The following is a 15864-nucleotide window of genomic DNA, read 5'->3' as shown; positions in this document are numbered from 1 at the left end:
TTTAAAGAAAAAGACTTGGAGGAAGGAGACATAAGAAGAAAACTAAGGAATGACAACACTATACAGAAAAAATCACCAGTTTTAAATGAAGAATTAAATGTGTTAAATCTTTCATTATGCATTTTCACTCCATATCAAACCAATTTTCTATCACATGGCTTAACCTTCATCCCTGCTAGAAACTTTGATTTGCTTTCCACCATCTTGAACATTAACCACTTAATTCGGAATCTGACTATTAAAAAACATTTTTGGAAACAAGATGAAGGTTCTAATGTTTTTGCACCCAGTGAAACCACTAATATACTGTATACTGTATATATTATGTGGTGATTTCAATTTTCAGGAGCAGGTGTCTACTCTCTGCTTAGAGGACTTAGAGGATAAATTATTTAACATTCAGGATGTAAATCAAGCAAGTGCCTTTAAAACAAAAAATCTTTACTTTTATCCCACTTAGTCACGAGCTGAATGCATGGATAAATTCCAGGATGCAGTCATAAAAGAACTGAGGGTATTATATAATGACACATGTAACAATTCTTTTGCAACTAACCATTCATTTTCTCAAAACAGAGCTCTGTCTAAATTAAAACCTATAAATGACATTATTGTGAAAATGTCTGATAAAGGTGGTTTGGTGGTAATTATGGACACTGCTGTTTATCAGTTTGAAATTGTCAAAATGCTCAATGATCCAACCATTTACATTAAACATTTCAGACCCTACACATATTTTTTCCGCAACATTACTCAATTTGATAAATTAAGGTTTCTCATTGAGATTTTTAACCAAAAAACAAATGGACTATTTAATTGTGAAAAATCCTATTATCCCAACCTTACATGGACGTCCAAAGGTTTTAAAAGGACTAAACCCCCCCACCCCCACGAGACCAATGATTACCAGAATAAGCTCAGCAAATGAGTATTTAAATGAGTGGTTGTATTCATTACTTCAACCTTTAGCACAGATATCACCTGATATCACCTGGTTGATGGCCGTGGTCACACTTGCTAGCGTAATGCGAGAAACTCACGTGAGTCCCTCGCATCAATACCCGGCACTGCAGAGCGTTCAGCTGCATAGAAATGCATGCAGCCGCACACTCCGGACCCGAGTGCCGGTGGCAGTGCCGGGTATTGATGCGAGAGACTCACGCAAGTTTCATGCACTACACTCGCAAGTGTGACCCCAGCCTATATTAGAGACTCAGGAGATATTCCAGATCAGTTTTCTAAAAAATTATGCTCTGACAAATTTATATGAATTAGTTATGAGATGTTACTACTCTTTATACATCCATACCACAGCATATAGCCATTGAATCTCTGATTTTTCATCTGGATAAATGTAGTAACTACATGCAAGTTTTGCAGGAGTACGTTGTCCAGGTAACCATTTTTTTGATAATGCACAATTTTTTTTGTAGTTGATGGGATTTTTTATTTACAGCACAGAGCAGTTGCCATGGGAGCCACATTTTCGCCATCTTTGGCTAATTTAGTTGTGGCATATTGGGAAGAGATGTTTCTTTATTCTCCCCACAATCCTTTTTCTGATTCCATTGAGTGGTATGGCAAATACATTAATGATACACTGCTCATATGGTATGACGATGTGTCTGCCATACCACTCTTTGGTCAGTATATCGACACAAACTATTTTAAGTTGGGTTTTACTTTGGTTCATCACCATTCTGATATTTATTTTCTTGATTTAAATTTGACAAGTGTTTCTGTGGATTTTATCATTACATCCATTTTTTTCAAAATCTTCAACAGGCAATACCATCATCCATGATAAAAGCAGCAATCCGAAACATGTTGCAAAAGCAATCCCTGTTGGTGAATACATTCATGTCAAGGGGGGGCGTGGCCAGCGCTACTACCGAGAAGACGTCAGGATAGTGAGCTCCCAGCTCAGGTGGCCTATGTCAGCGAATATAATAAGCTTAAGCACCGGATTTCTACAACCAAAGATACTGGAACTTTCGTGGAGCCAGTGGGTACAGCGTAGAAATGTATAAAGGCAGAAAAACCACTCCAAAAGTGGACAAATCGGCACCCCCGAGCTCAACCCGGAGACATCAAGATGGCGCCGATCAGGATACTAAGAAGAACCCGAACACAGAAAGAGGAAGTCCCTCCTCTCCTTTGCAGTCTCAGACCAAAAGACACGCAGACTTCAAATCTAAAAATAAAGGAGAGGCAGACCGGGAGAGGCTCGACAACTTAAAAACTAAGGCAAGTACCTCCAAAGCCCAGAAAGTAATCAGCCCGAGCCCTAGGCAGAGTTCCCGCGAGAAGAACGCCGCCCACGAGATCTGCCATCACAGAAATGGCAAACCCGGATACTCCACAAGCTCTCCTCGTTATATAGCGAAATCTCCGAGGGAGCAGCCGATGTCCAGCGCTAAGGACCGCAGAGAGTCCCCTCATATGAACGCCGGGATGCTGGGAAACAAATCCACCGTTTCCCAGCCTAAAATCATCAGCCCGGCACAGGCTGCACACTCCCGCTCGAGGTCGCGCGGTCGTTCACATGATCGGTCGCGGACCCGTGAGATCAATGCTTATGCATCTTATAGTGATGTTAGGAGTGGTCTCGTCCGCGTTCTGCGCTCATCAACTAAAAAGATTGTCCCCAACATGTCTGAGCGCTTGCGGAACCTGCCCAACACCCTTCTATCCCCGATCAGAGCATCATCTTCCTGCCCAAATGTCTCTCTGATCTCGGATCTGCCGCTTTCACCCATATCAGCGGTAACAATAGCAATGAATGTGCAGACACCTACATCCACTCAACACCACGAGGAATTATTAGAATGCAACAAAGATATGCCAGTGTGTTCATCTAGTGACACTTCTCCACAGACTAAGTCACCTAATATCTCCCCCTCGACTCTTCAGGCTAATGCACAAGCCACTGTACAATCCAATCCAGATCTACTGAAAGCGTTATATGCTGTGGAGGCTTCCTCAGCTAACGCCTCAGAGAAATTTATTAAAGATATGATTTGCATACTTGCGCAATCCTTCCAAGACAAACTTTATTCAGATAGACAAGCCCTACAAAAAAATATTGATGAATTGGGGGACAGAGTGGACCACCTGGAAAAAAAAATGGGCGAATTGGTCACATCACATAACTTACTCATAGACTCGCATTATGCTTTGGAGGAAGAGGTAGTTTTCCTCAAATCCAGACAAACAGAACATGAAGACAGGAGCCGCAGAAATAACCTTAAATTTCGTGGGATTCCTGAAAGCATAAAAGACAAAGACCTAAATGACCATACTGTCAACATACTGAAAAATATACTCCCTCGTGCCTCTAGAGAAGATCTGCTAATCGAGAGAATTCACCGTCTTCCAAAATCAAAATATGCCCCGGAAAGGGCTCCTCGGGATGTGATAGCCTTTTTTCACTATTTTACTGTAAAAGAAGAGATCCTGAAGAGAAGCAGACAAACCCCACTGTCTAAACCCCACGAGAAAGTAAAAATTTTTGCAGACTTTTCCAAGGCCACTTTACAAAAAAGAAGGGATCTATTCAACGTAACAGACCACCTGAGAAAGAACAAGGTCCTATACAGATGGGGATTTCCCACAAAACTTCTAGTAATGAGAGACGGTGTTACCTTCGCTCTTACAGATGTCAAAAATGCGGAGAGATTTATACAGGATCTTGGGTTACCCCCCCTTCAAGGCCCAGATCATAGGGAAAACATCAGGGAGCCTGCAAAACATCTCTCCACGGTGCATAACTTTCGCAGGGTATAATTCTATACATAGGTCATCCTGATTACTTGGCCAATTTATTACCCCCACTTGCTAAATGAGCCGTTGCTCTCTTAGCCCCACACTTTTTAGTGTGCTTCTTCAGTTTTGTATTAGTTTTTATGCGTTTACTATTATTTACCTTTACTTTTATGCAGGTTCACTTTACGGAGATCGTCCTCGCTGGTTCATATTGCTCTGGGATTCGTTTTTTCATGAGTCAATGCCCCAGAACTCATTGAACAGATACCAGAACACTTTATGGATATATACCAGTCGGGTTTTGGGTAATCATATTTGTCCAGTTATTGATGTATATTTTATGCATTTCTTTGCACATAATCATATATGGATTTAAAAATATTATCCTACAATGTAAATGGCCTAAATCTTCCATACAAGAGATTTACGGTATGGAGAGAGGCTATTGGCCTTAAAGCGGATATTATTATGCTACAGGAGACCCACCTTCTGAGTGAAGATAACGGCAGATTTAAACATAAGAAATACCCAACAATTTTCTTTGCCAACAGTACAAAGAAAAAAGCGGGGGTGGCAATAGCCCTACACGCGGACTTGCAATTTAAACAAACTGCTGTCCTTCAAGACCCAGGGGGAAGATATCTAGCTATATCTGGTATAATTGGGGGTAATTCCATTACCATAGTTAATACTTACGTCCCCAACACTAGACAGATAGGGTTCCTAAACAGTTTCAAAAGAAAACTAGAATCTTTTAGCATAGGGCATGTAATTTGGGGAGGGGACTTTAACTTAATTGTAGACCCCCTACTAGACTGCTCAGTAACACTTTCTTCTCACAAAACAAGAAACCTAAAACATTGGCTTAAAGGGACAAGTCTACATGATAGTTGTAGACTAATAAATGCTTCCTCTAGAGAATACACGCATTTTTCCCCTCAACACAAATCTTTCAGTAGAATAGACTATATCCTAACTAGTTTGTCTTTAGTAGACTCATATTTAAAATTCCACACCGGTCCCATAACTTGGTCGGACCACGCCCCAATTTTATTAACGTTACATATGCCAACAAAAGAGAACACTATGTTTAATTGGAAGATGAATAAATTTCTTATTAATTCTAAAGAAAACTCAGACTTGATTGAGCTTGCCTTGAAAGAATATTTTAAATTAAATGACACTAATGATATCTGCCCTGAGATACTCTGGTTGGCTCATAAGTGTACAATAAGAGGAGCAATGATACAATTAGGGGCCAAACTAAAAAGGTTGAGGAACGCAAAACAATCAGAACTTATTGATAAAATTGATAAACTAGAAGAAAACGCACAGTCAGACCCCACCTTTAACAAATTCAACGAATTAAACCTAGCGAGAATGGAACTGAGAGATCTACTCATTTCTCAGTATGAAAGAAAAAAATTAATTCTAAAAGCAGGCTATTTCACCAATAACAATAAACCCTCTAAAATTATGGCAAACAAATTTAAACCTATACGTGCCCAGAAGTCAATAGACAAAATAGCCCTCCCCTCAGGTAAAGTAGTTTATAAGCCAAAGGACATAGCCAAAGAATTTGAAACTTTCTATAAAACATTATATAACCTAAAAGACCAAAAAGACTTTATTGCCCCCACTAAAGTGGACATTAAAAAATTCTTGGACAAAATAAACATCAAAGCCTTCTCTGAAGAGCAAAAAGAATTTCTGGATACTCCTTTCACAAAGGAGGAATTATCTAGAACCATAAAAAAAACTAGTAAAAATAAGACACCCGGTCCCGACGGTCTTCCTAACGAATATTATCAACACTACCAAGAAATACTCATCCCATATTTAACTAGGACCTTAGAGTACATAAGACAAAATGGAAAATGCAGAGAAGATATGCTTCGAGCCCAAATAACTGTTATCCCGAAACCCGATAAAGACCCAAGTAAATTAGAAAACTATAGACCCATTTCCCTGCTTAATGCAGATATAAAATTATATGCTAAGATGATAGCTGATAGGATACAGGACATACTACCAGAAATTGTTCATCCAGACCAGGTGGGTTTCATAAAAGGTCGACAAACGGCCGATAGTACTAGAAAATTGATTCACCTTATGTCTCGCTGCGGTCGGTTGCGGATTCCCAGTCTGTTTGTCACACTTGACGCAGAGAAAGCTTTCGACAGACTGAACTGGGAATTCGCGTTCGATGTTCTTCGAAGAATGAACTTTAGCACTTCTTTTATTACGGCTGTTAAGACCTTGTACTCTTGTCCTTCCGCCACAGTTGTAGTCAACAACACACAATCAGACAGATTCACTATAACAAACGGCACTAGACAGGGGTGTCCTCTGTCCCCCCTGATTTTTATTCTCAGTATAGAACCACTGGCCCAAGCTATTAGAGACTCAGAAAATATAAAAGGCATCACCTGGGGCAATAACAAATCTAAATTAAATTTATATGCCGATGATATAATTTTGACACTTACTGATCCCTGTGACTCCCTGAAGGAAGTGTGGAGATTGTTGGGTGAGTTTGGACTTGTCTCATATTATAAAGTAAATATGAGTAAAACTAATGTACTCTCCATGTCATTAAATCCATTGGTGGCCTTCTCGTTGAGACAACAGTTTGCGTTGAACTGGAACTGTACCAAGGTTACCTATTTAGGTGTCCTTTTAACAAAAAATATAAATAAAATTTCTCTGGTCAACGCAGACTGGCTTCTTGATGATTTAGAGCAAAAAATGAAAAAAGCTTCGACATTATCACCCTCATGGCTTGGGAGAATTGTACTTTATAAGATGCTGTACTTACCCAAAGTCTTATATTTCTATCGCTGTATTCCGGTCCCTCTTGCCCCTCATATTCTGACCAGATTCTCACAACAGTTAAATCGATTTGTATGGAGTGGAAAGAGGCCTAGAGTCAAAAAAAGCACACTTGTAAAGGCAAGAGAAAAAGGTGGTGTGGCCCTTCCAGATCTGTTGGCTTACTACCATGCAACCCTTCTGGATCAAACTAAGAAATGGTTTAACATCAGCAATAGTCCAGATTGGGCAAAAATTGAGAGACAACAGATGCCGAATGGTGAACCTCTCTTGCTTTTAAGAAACATCCTTTCTAATCCGAGAGATTTAAATCTAATTTTAGACCCCATAATACAAGCTTCACTAGGAAGTTGGTTATACCTTTGTTCCAAAAAACATAGCCTTTTTCCCCACTTAGTGACAGTGCTGAAAACACCTTTTTTGCTTCCAGTAAGGCCTTCACTGAGACATCTATTTACAAATTGGACAACTCGAAAAATAAAATATGTAGAGGATCTGTTTGAGAATAATAAATTGGCCCCATTTAATATAACTAGAGAAAGATTTAATTTACCTCACTCAGATTTTATGCTCTTCCACCTTCTCAAGGAGGAATACAACAAGGCTGGTTGGACTTCGTCTAAACCAGTATTAATAAATCAATCTACTATGAATTTCCTCAACAACCCCCCTCCTAATAATAAAAGCAGCCTAGCCATTTTTTATAATATGTTGACAAAAAAATTGATATTCAATGATGCAGGCTGTTTTGAAAGGTGGGAGACTAGTTTAAATACTCCAATTACTCCATCCCAATGGGAAATAGCTCTCAGGCTCCCAGGTAGATCCTCTAGGTGCTCCAATATCATTGAGACTCATTTCAAATTGATACATAGGTACTATATGACACCCTCTAGGCTCAAACACTTCATTGAGGGAGAATCTGGCGTCTGTTGGAGGGACTGTGACCTACAGGCAAACATTTTACATGTCTTCTGGTCCTGCCCTAAGCTTTCATTCTTCTGGATAGATGTTTTTAAAATAATCTCATTGATTCATGGTAACGTTGTTTCCCCTGATCCGTCCTTGGCACTGCTCTTCCTCAACATGGCACAATTTAAAAATAATAAATTTTTGATATGCAATATCTTGATGTCTGCGGCTTTCCACATAGCGAAGGGTTGGAAAAGTAAACAGGCTCCCAACATCAAAACTTTAATTATGTTTGTAGACAACCAACAAGCGTACGAAAAAATTTATTTCACCCTTCATTCAACAGAGGAACAGTTCCAAATAAGATGGGGTAAATGGAATCTCATTAAACCGGCTATGGATGATCTCTTTTTTGTTTAAATCCTGCAAGTTTTAACTCTCAGCTTCTAAAGTTTATGTTGAAATATTGATATTTTGATTCTCATTCTACCATTAATATACTGTCATGTAATTCATTATATTCCTATAATACCTGATGTGGACTTTATTATGTATCTTCTATATGCCATCACGTGTATTCTTTGTTATAAATCAATAAAAACCTTGTTTAAAAAAAAAAAAAAAAAATACATTCGTGTCAAGCGTAACTGCAGCAATTCCTCTGATTGTAATGAGAAAATATCACAACTTATTCCTCATGCATTCTGGGAAGAGTGAAGATTCGTTGTGAGTCTGAGGATCTTTGGGTGTAACTGGATCGAGATGCTTGTAGGAAATCATCAAACCAGGAATTGAAGCTCGTGGAAGATAATTTGAATATTCCTGGTGCAATCTGGGAAGAGTGAAAATTTGCCATGAGTCTGAGGATCTTTGGGTGCAACTGGATTAAGCTGCTTGGAGGAAATCGTCACACTGTGCCCCTGTGATTTGACAGAAATTTGTTTTGTTCAATATGAAGAAGGAGATTATCCATATGGGTTGCTGCAAGCTGTGCTATATGTTTACAGACTTGGCAGTGGAAAAGACAAACTTTACGTGCCAGAAATGCAAGCTTAGAAAAATAGGAGACAAAAAAAGCGCAAATAGGGTCTTATCCTCAGGATTGCTTCTAATCAATTATGAGAGAACTGCTCACCTGGTGGTACAAAGTAAAGGCGTGTAGTTTGTCAGCTGCTGCAAATCCACAGGTTGGCGCTGCGACCTCTCAGAACCATTATAATAGATGAATGTGGATAAAATCTGCGCTGCTGTGACAAATAATGGATCCAGATATAGTTGTAAGGTGTTCGGGTGGTTTATTCAACGCGTTTTGAAGCTCATGGCTTCTTCTTCAGGAAGTTTCCACACAAAGATCAAAGATTTTGTGTGGAAACTTCCTGAAGAAGAAGCCATGAGCTTCGAAACGTGTTGAATAAACCACCCGAACACCTTACAACTATATCTGGATCCATTATTTGTCACAGCAGCGCGGATTTTATCCACATTCATCTATTATAACAGAAATGCAAGCTTGTGACTCTGTTAGAGGAAAAGGTGCAAAGTCTTCAGGAGAGAATAGCTACACTATAGCTCATAAAAGAAGATGAGTATTTCCTTGGCAGAGCAGAAGAATCTCTTCAGAATGTTCCAAGGGAAGAACTTTTCAGTATTCCTGCAGAAGATAATGACAGAATAGAAAAACCTATTCAGAATGTTCGGAGAGAAGAACCTTTCAATGTACCTGCAGAAGAAGAAAATTGGAAGCATGTGACCCAAAGAAGCAGGAGGATGAGGAGGCAGTCAGCACCCATACCACTGAAGAACCTTTACCAGTCTCTCATACAGGACAACTATGAAGATGTACATCAAAAAAGTGCTTTGCCCACAAAGAACACCCCAGTAAGAAGTCAGAAGCCTCTTGAAGGGCGCTGTTGTGAAAATGAAAAGGAGAGTTGTGGCCGTGGGGGATTCCCTACTGAGAGGAACAGAAACCACTGTCGCCCGGAGATTACTTCACAAGAAGTGTGCTGTCTTCCAGGTGTCCAAATCAAAGATGTGTCTGATAGGGTATCAAGACTCTTCAGTGCTAAAAATGACTAGACACATGTGTTAATACATGTATGAATAAATAACACAGCAAGAAAGGACCTGGAAACTATAGACAAAGACTTTGAAGACCTAGGCCGGAAAGTGAAGGAACTGGGATCACAGATCATCTTCTCATCCATCCTCCCACTGGATGGACATGGACCAAGGAGATTGAACAGGATTCTGCAGGTGAATAATTGGCCACGTTGATGGTGCCATGAGTAACATTTTTGTTTTTTTGACCATGGAGTGAATTACCTGTATGATGGACTACTTACTAGAGATGGGTTGCATATTATGAAAACAGAAAAACACATATTTGGTAGATGCCTTTTGCTACACTCATCAGGAGAGATTTAAACTAGAGCAATATGGGAAACACTAGAAGCAGTGGAATGAAACTGAAAGGGAGAAGATACAGATTAGATATTAGAAGAAACTTTTTGACAGTGAGGGTGATCGTAGAGTAGAACAGGCTGCCGCGAAAGGTGGTGAGTTTTCCTTTAATGGAAGTCTTCAAACAAAGGCTGGACAGACATTTGTCTGAGATGGTGTAGTGAATCCTGCATGATCAGGGGTTTGGATACGATGACCCTTGAGGTACCTTCCAGCTCTAACATTCTATGATTCTATTATTGCTGGCACCATATTGCCAGACATTTCCTTTCCTGCCCTGTAAAAATTTGATACCATGTGGCTTTTGCTGCTGCCACTGCACAGTTATGCCACCATCATATCTCCTGGCTACCTACTGTGTTTTATAGTGCAAACGGTACTGCTGCTGCTGGATCTGCTATTGCTTGCACTACACTGCCAGATATCTATTTATTTGCCCCGTCATATTTTTTAACTGCATCACTGCACAGCCACACAGTACTGATGCTGGCAAATGTATTTTCTTGAGGGAACAAAAAAAATGAAATTGCTTCAAAGAAGAGTTATATTTTAAAGGTTTGTTCCATTGCTACTTCACTTTGAAAATGGCAAGAATGTTTCTGCTTCAAAAAAAGGAATACGTTTTGGACAGCTCAATAAAAATTCTTTGTATATGTCTACTTGTTTTTTCACTCCTAATTGAGCAGCAGTTATGTTTTCACATTCAAATCACAAATCTGTTTTTGCTCCATAAATAAGGAATGTACTGTATATACTGTAGTTTAGGTAGTGATCAAGATATATTTGTGCTATGTTATGGACTATATTTCTATTTCCATTTTGGATTGTGCTATTTAATATTAGGAAATTATTATATTGAAGTATATTTATAAATACCTATGTACATTGATGCAATTGCACTTTTACTTATATGGATTTAGTTTCATGCCTTGCTTATAGTCATCTTACGATCAATGTTTTGTTGTTCAGTTATACCTATTTTTGTACTTATTTATATTTCATTTTAGTCCGGTAACATCTCTGATTTGATCTAAAATCCTTATATACACCCAACCTCTCCCCATTTTACTGCTCATTTGTGATCACTATCTCCCTGGAATTTCCTTCAGCCATATTAATTTAATACAATTTTTTTAAATAGTATAATTTTGTTAAACTTCAATAATTCATTAGGTGTATCATTTTTGTAGGTAAAATATATTTTTTTTGTATATACACCTCTAAAACCTTCTTTTGTGGATTGTTCACTTCATAAACACATAAGACATACATATGCCCCCAAAAGGGATAATTTTTGGACTGTTTTTAAAATTTAAGTAGCCTGCAGAGTTTGATACTGTGATGCTCCATTCCCTGACAGCAAGCAGCCTGAATGGTAAACTTATCATTCATTCTCTGAACTGAAATATCCTGCATGTCTACTGCTCCATTCCCTGACAGCAAGCAGCCTGAATGGTATCTGAGTCATTCTATCTTTGGCATTGAATCCTGCATATATCTATATATGTTAGCCATCTTATTATGCAATTGTTTTTGTTTATAGATATTTAACTCACTTCTGCTTGTCCTTATGCAGAGAGATCAGATAACTGTTTCAAAGCCGTGTAGACCTGGACATTTGTTTATCTGATCACTACATTTATTGTGTCCTGCTGTCTCAACTGAGTTAAGGTACCTTCACACGAAACGACTTTGTAACGATATCGCTAGCGATCCGTGACGTTGCAGCGTCCTGGATAGCGATATCGTTTAGTTTGACACGCAGCAGCGATCAGGATCCTGCTGTGATGTCGCTGGTCGCTGAATAAAGTCCAGAACTTTATTTGGTCGTCCGATCGCCGTGTATCGTTGTGTTTGAAAGCAAAAGCAACGAAACCAGCGATGTTTTACACTGGTAACCAGGGTAAACATCGGGTTACCAAGCGCAGGGCCGCGCTTAGTAACCCGATGTTTACCCTAGTTACCAGCGTAAAAGTAAAAAAAACAAACAGTACATACTCACCTGCGCGTCCCCCAGCGTCTGCTTCCTGACACTTACTGAGCGCCGGCCCTAAAGTGAAAGTGAAAGCACAGCGGTGACGTCACCGCTGTGCTGTTAGGGCCGGAGCTCAGTCAGTGTCAGGAAGCAGACGCTGGGGGACGCGCAGGTGAGTATGTACTGTTTGTTTTTTTTACTTTTACGCTGGTAACCAGGGTAAACATCGGGTTACTAAGTGCGGCCCTGCGCTTAGCAACCCGATGTTTACCCTGGTTACCCGGGGACCTCGGCATCGTTGGTCGCTGGAGAGCGGTCTGTGTGACAGCTCCCCAGCAATCAAACAGCGATGCTGCAGCGATCGGCATCGTTGTCGCTATCGCTGCAGCGTCGCTTCGTGTGAAGGTACCTTTAGATTGATTGGTAACGAGAGGGAGAAAAAGAGAAAAAAAGTGAGACCTAAGAGCTAGCCTTCTATAAATGTAGACATACTTTAGGGATGCATTCGTGCACTATTATTCGTGTACATTTATTCAAAGTACTTTTTCTAAGTACTCGCAGTTATAACATGGCAGTTAGACAGGGCAGGAGACAGGTAAAACAATCTAAATCTAATACCAATTCATTTCAAACAGAACAAATACTCACCATATGTATTTGTATAATCTATATCCTGGCTGCTGCATTCACTCACATTCACCTCCCTTGCATAAATTCTTTACACTCCATCCATATCGGCCCCTCTATCCTCTCCTCTCCTATGTATAGCACCCACGCTCTGTTCACATTGCTTAACAGCGCAGATCCATTCAGTCTCACCATCCAACATAAGACGCTCTCACAACATAAGACGCTCTCTCGCTTAACCATCTGCTCACTCTTTCTATCCTCCTCCTAGTTGCTGGAGACATCTCTCCCAACCCTGGCCCCCCATGTTATAGCCAGTCAAACCTCCCAACTGCTACACTCAGAAACCCCTCTAACCTTATTAATATTCCATGCATGCCTTCTGTCTCTTTGAATTGTGCCCTTTGGAATTCTCGCTCTGTGTGTAATAAACTCTCTTTCATTCATGACTTCTTCCTTTCTAACTCTCTTAGTCTCCTGGCTCTTACTGAAACCTGGATCCAGCAGTCAGACACCACCGCTGCTGCTGCTCTTTCATATGGTGGACTACACTTTTCTCATACCCCAAGATCAGACAACAGAGCAGGTAGAAGCGTTGGTCTGCTCCTTTCACCAAAATGTACCTTCCAAATTATCCCCCAAGTACCCTCACTTGTATTCCCTTCCTTTGAGGTCCATGCTGTCAGACTCTACATCCCCTTCTCCATGCGAGTGGCGGTGGTGTATCATCCTCCCGGCCCCTCTCATCAGTTCCTGGATCACTTTGCCACCTGGCTTCCACACTTTCTCTCCTGTGACACCCCCACCCTTATCATGGGTGATTTCAACATCCCCATTGCTTCTCCCCTCTCCCCATCTGCTTCTCACCTTTTATCTCTAACCTCCTCTTTCGGCCTCTCGCAGCATACTAACTCTCCAACACATGAAGATGGAAACTCCCTTGACTTGGTCTTCTCCCGGCTTTGCTCAGTGGACGAGTTCACAAACTCCCCTCTCCTGCTCTCTGACCACAACCTTCTTTCATTCTCTATCAAGAACTGCCATACCGCTCAGGTCACCCCCACTTTCCACACTTATAGAAACATACAGGCCATTAACACCCAGAAACTTATGAAGAACTTGCAGTCCTCATTGTCCCCAATCTCCTCCATCTCATGTCCTGATTCTGCTCTGAAGCATTACAATGGCACCCTGCAAAGTGCCCTGGATGAAGCTGCACCTCCTATACATAGAACAACTCAGCACAGACGGCGACAACCGTGGCACACGCTGCAAACACATTTCCTGCAGCGGTGCTCCAGGTGCGCCGAATGTCTGTGGAGAAAATCTAATCTACCCGAAGATTTCATCCATTATAAGTTCATGCTAAAAACATACAACTCTGCCCTTCACCTCTCCAAACAAACCTATTTCAACACCCTCATCACCTCACTGTCAAATAACCCTAAATGTCTCTTTGACACTTTCCAGTCCCTACTCAACCCAAGAGAGCAGGCCCCAACCACGGATCTCCACGCTGACGATCTGGCCAATTACTTCAAAGAAAAAATTGACCACATTCGACAGGAAATCATCTCCCAATCTCTTCATGCCATGCACTGTCCTCCCTCCCCCACTGCATCTAGTTCACTCTCTGACTTTGAGCCAGTTACAGAAGAAGAAGTAATTGGGCTCCTTGCATCTTCTCGCCCGACCACTTGCACCAGTGACCCCATTCCGTCACATCTCCTCCAGTCCCTTTCCCCGGCTGTCACCTCTCATCTAACAAAAATATTCAACCTTTCTCTCACTTCCGGTATTTTTCCTTCCTCATTTAAGCATGCCATCATACATCCATTACTTAAAAAACCATCCCTCGACCAAAACTGTGCCGCTAATTATAGACCTGTCTCTAATCTTCCCTTCATCTCTAAACTCCTCGAACACCTGGTCCACTCCCGTCTTACCCACTATCTCTCAGATAACTCTCTTCTCGACCCTCTTCAATCTGGCTTCCGCTCTTTACACTCTACTGAAACTGCCCTCACTAAAGTCTCTAATGACCTACTAACAACTAAATCTAACGGTCACTACTCCATGCTAATTCTCTTGGATCTCTCCGCAGCATTCGATACTGGATCATCAGCTCCTCCGCAATATGCTCCGCTCCATCGGCCTCAAGGACACCGTTCTCTCCTGGTTCTCCTCCTATCTCTCTGACGAATCCTTCACTGTATGTTTTGCTGGTTCCTCCTCCTCTCACCTTCCCCTTACTGTTGGGGTTTCTCAAGGATCAGTCCTAGGCCCCCTCCTCTTCTCTTTGTATACTGCCCCTATTGCACAAACAATCACTAGATTTGGTTTCCAGTACCATCTCTGTGCTGACGACACCCAATTATACACCTCTTCTCCTGTTATCACGCCGACCTTTTTAGAAAACACCAGTGATTGTCTTACTGCTGTCTCTAACATCATGTCCTCCCTCTATCTGAAACTGAACCTGTCAAAAACTGAACTCCTCGTGTTCTCTCCCTCTACAAACCTACCTTTGCCTGACATTCCCATCTCCATGTGCGGTTCCACCATTACTCCAAAGCAACATGCCTGCTGCCTTGGGGTCATCATTGATTCCGAGCTTTCATTCACCCCCCACATCCAATCACTGGCTCGCTCTTCCTATCTGCATCTCAAAAACATTTCTAGAATTCGCCCTTTTCTTACTTTCGACTCTGCAAAAACTCTTACTGTTTCACTTATTCATTCCCGTCTGGACTATTGTAACTCTCTACTAATCGGCCTCCCTCTTACCAAACTCTCCCCGCTCCAATCTGTCCTGAATGCTGCAGCCAGGATCATATTCCTCACCAACCGTTACACCGATGCCTCTACCCTGTGCCAGTCATTACATTGGCTACCCATCCACTCCAGAATCCAGTACAAAACTATTACCCTCATCCACAAAGCACTCCATGGCTCAGCACCACCCTACATCTCCTCTCTGGTCTCAGTCTACCACCCTACCCGTGCCCTCCGCTCTGCTAATGACCTCAGGTTAGCATCCTCAATAATCAGAACCTCCCACTCCCGTCTCCAAGACTTTACACGATTCTTTGGAATGCACTACCCAGGTTAATATGATTAATCCCCAATCCCCACAGTTTTAAGCGTGCCCTAAAAACTCATTTGTTCAGATTGGCCTACCGCCTCAGTGCATCAACCTAACTATCCCTGTGTGGCCTATCATAAAAAAAAAAAAAACATAATCAGGTTCCTCGTATCATGTTCTCATACATTTTATGCAGTTAATAGCC

The sequence above is a fragment of the Ranitomeya variabilis genome, chromosome 2 (assembly GCF_051348905.1).
Source record: "Ranitomeya variabilis isolate aRanVar5 chromosome 2, aRanVar5.hap1, whole genome shotgun sequence".
Classification (NCBI taxonomy): Eukaryota; Metazoa; Chordata; class Amphibia; order Anura; family Dendrobatidae; genus Ranitomeya; species Ranitomeya variabilis.
Note: the sequence above shows the minus strand (reverse complement) of the source record.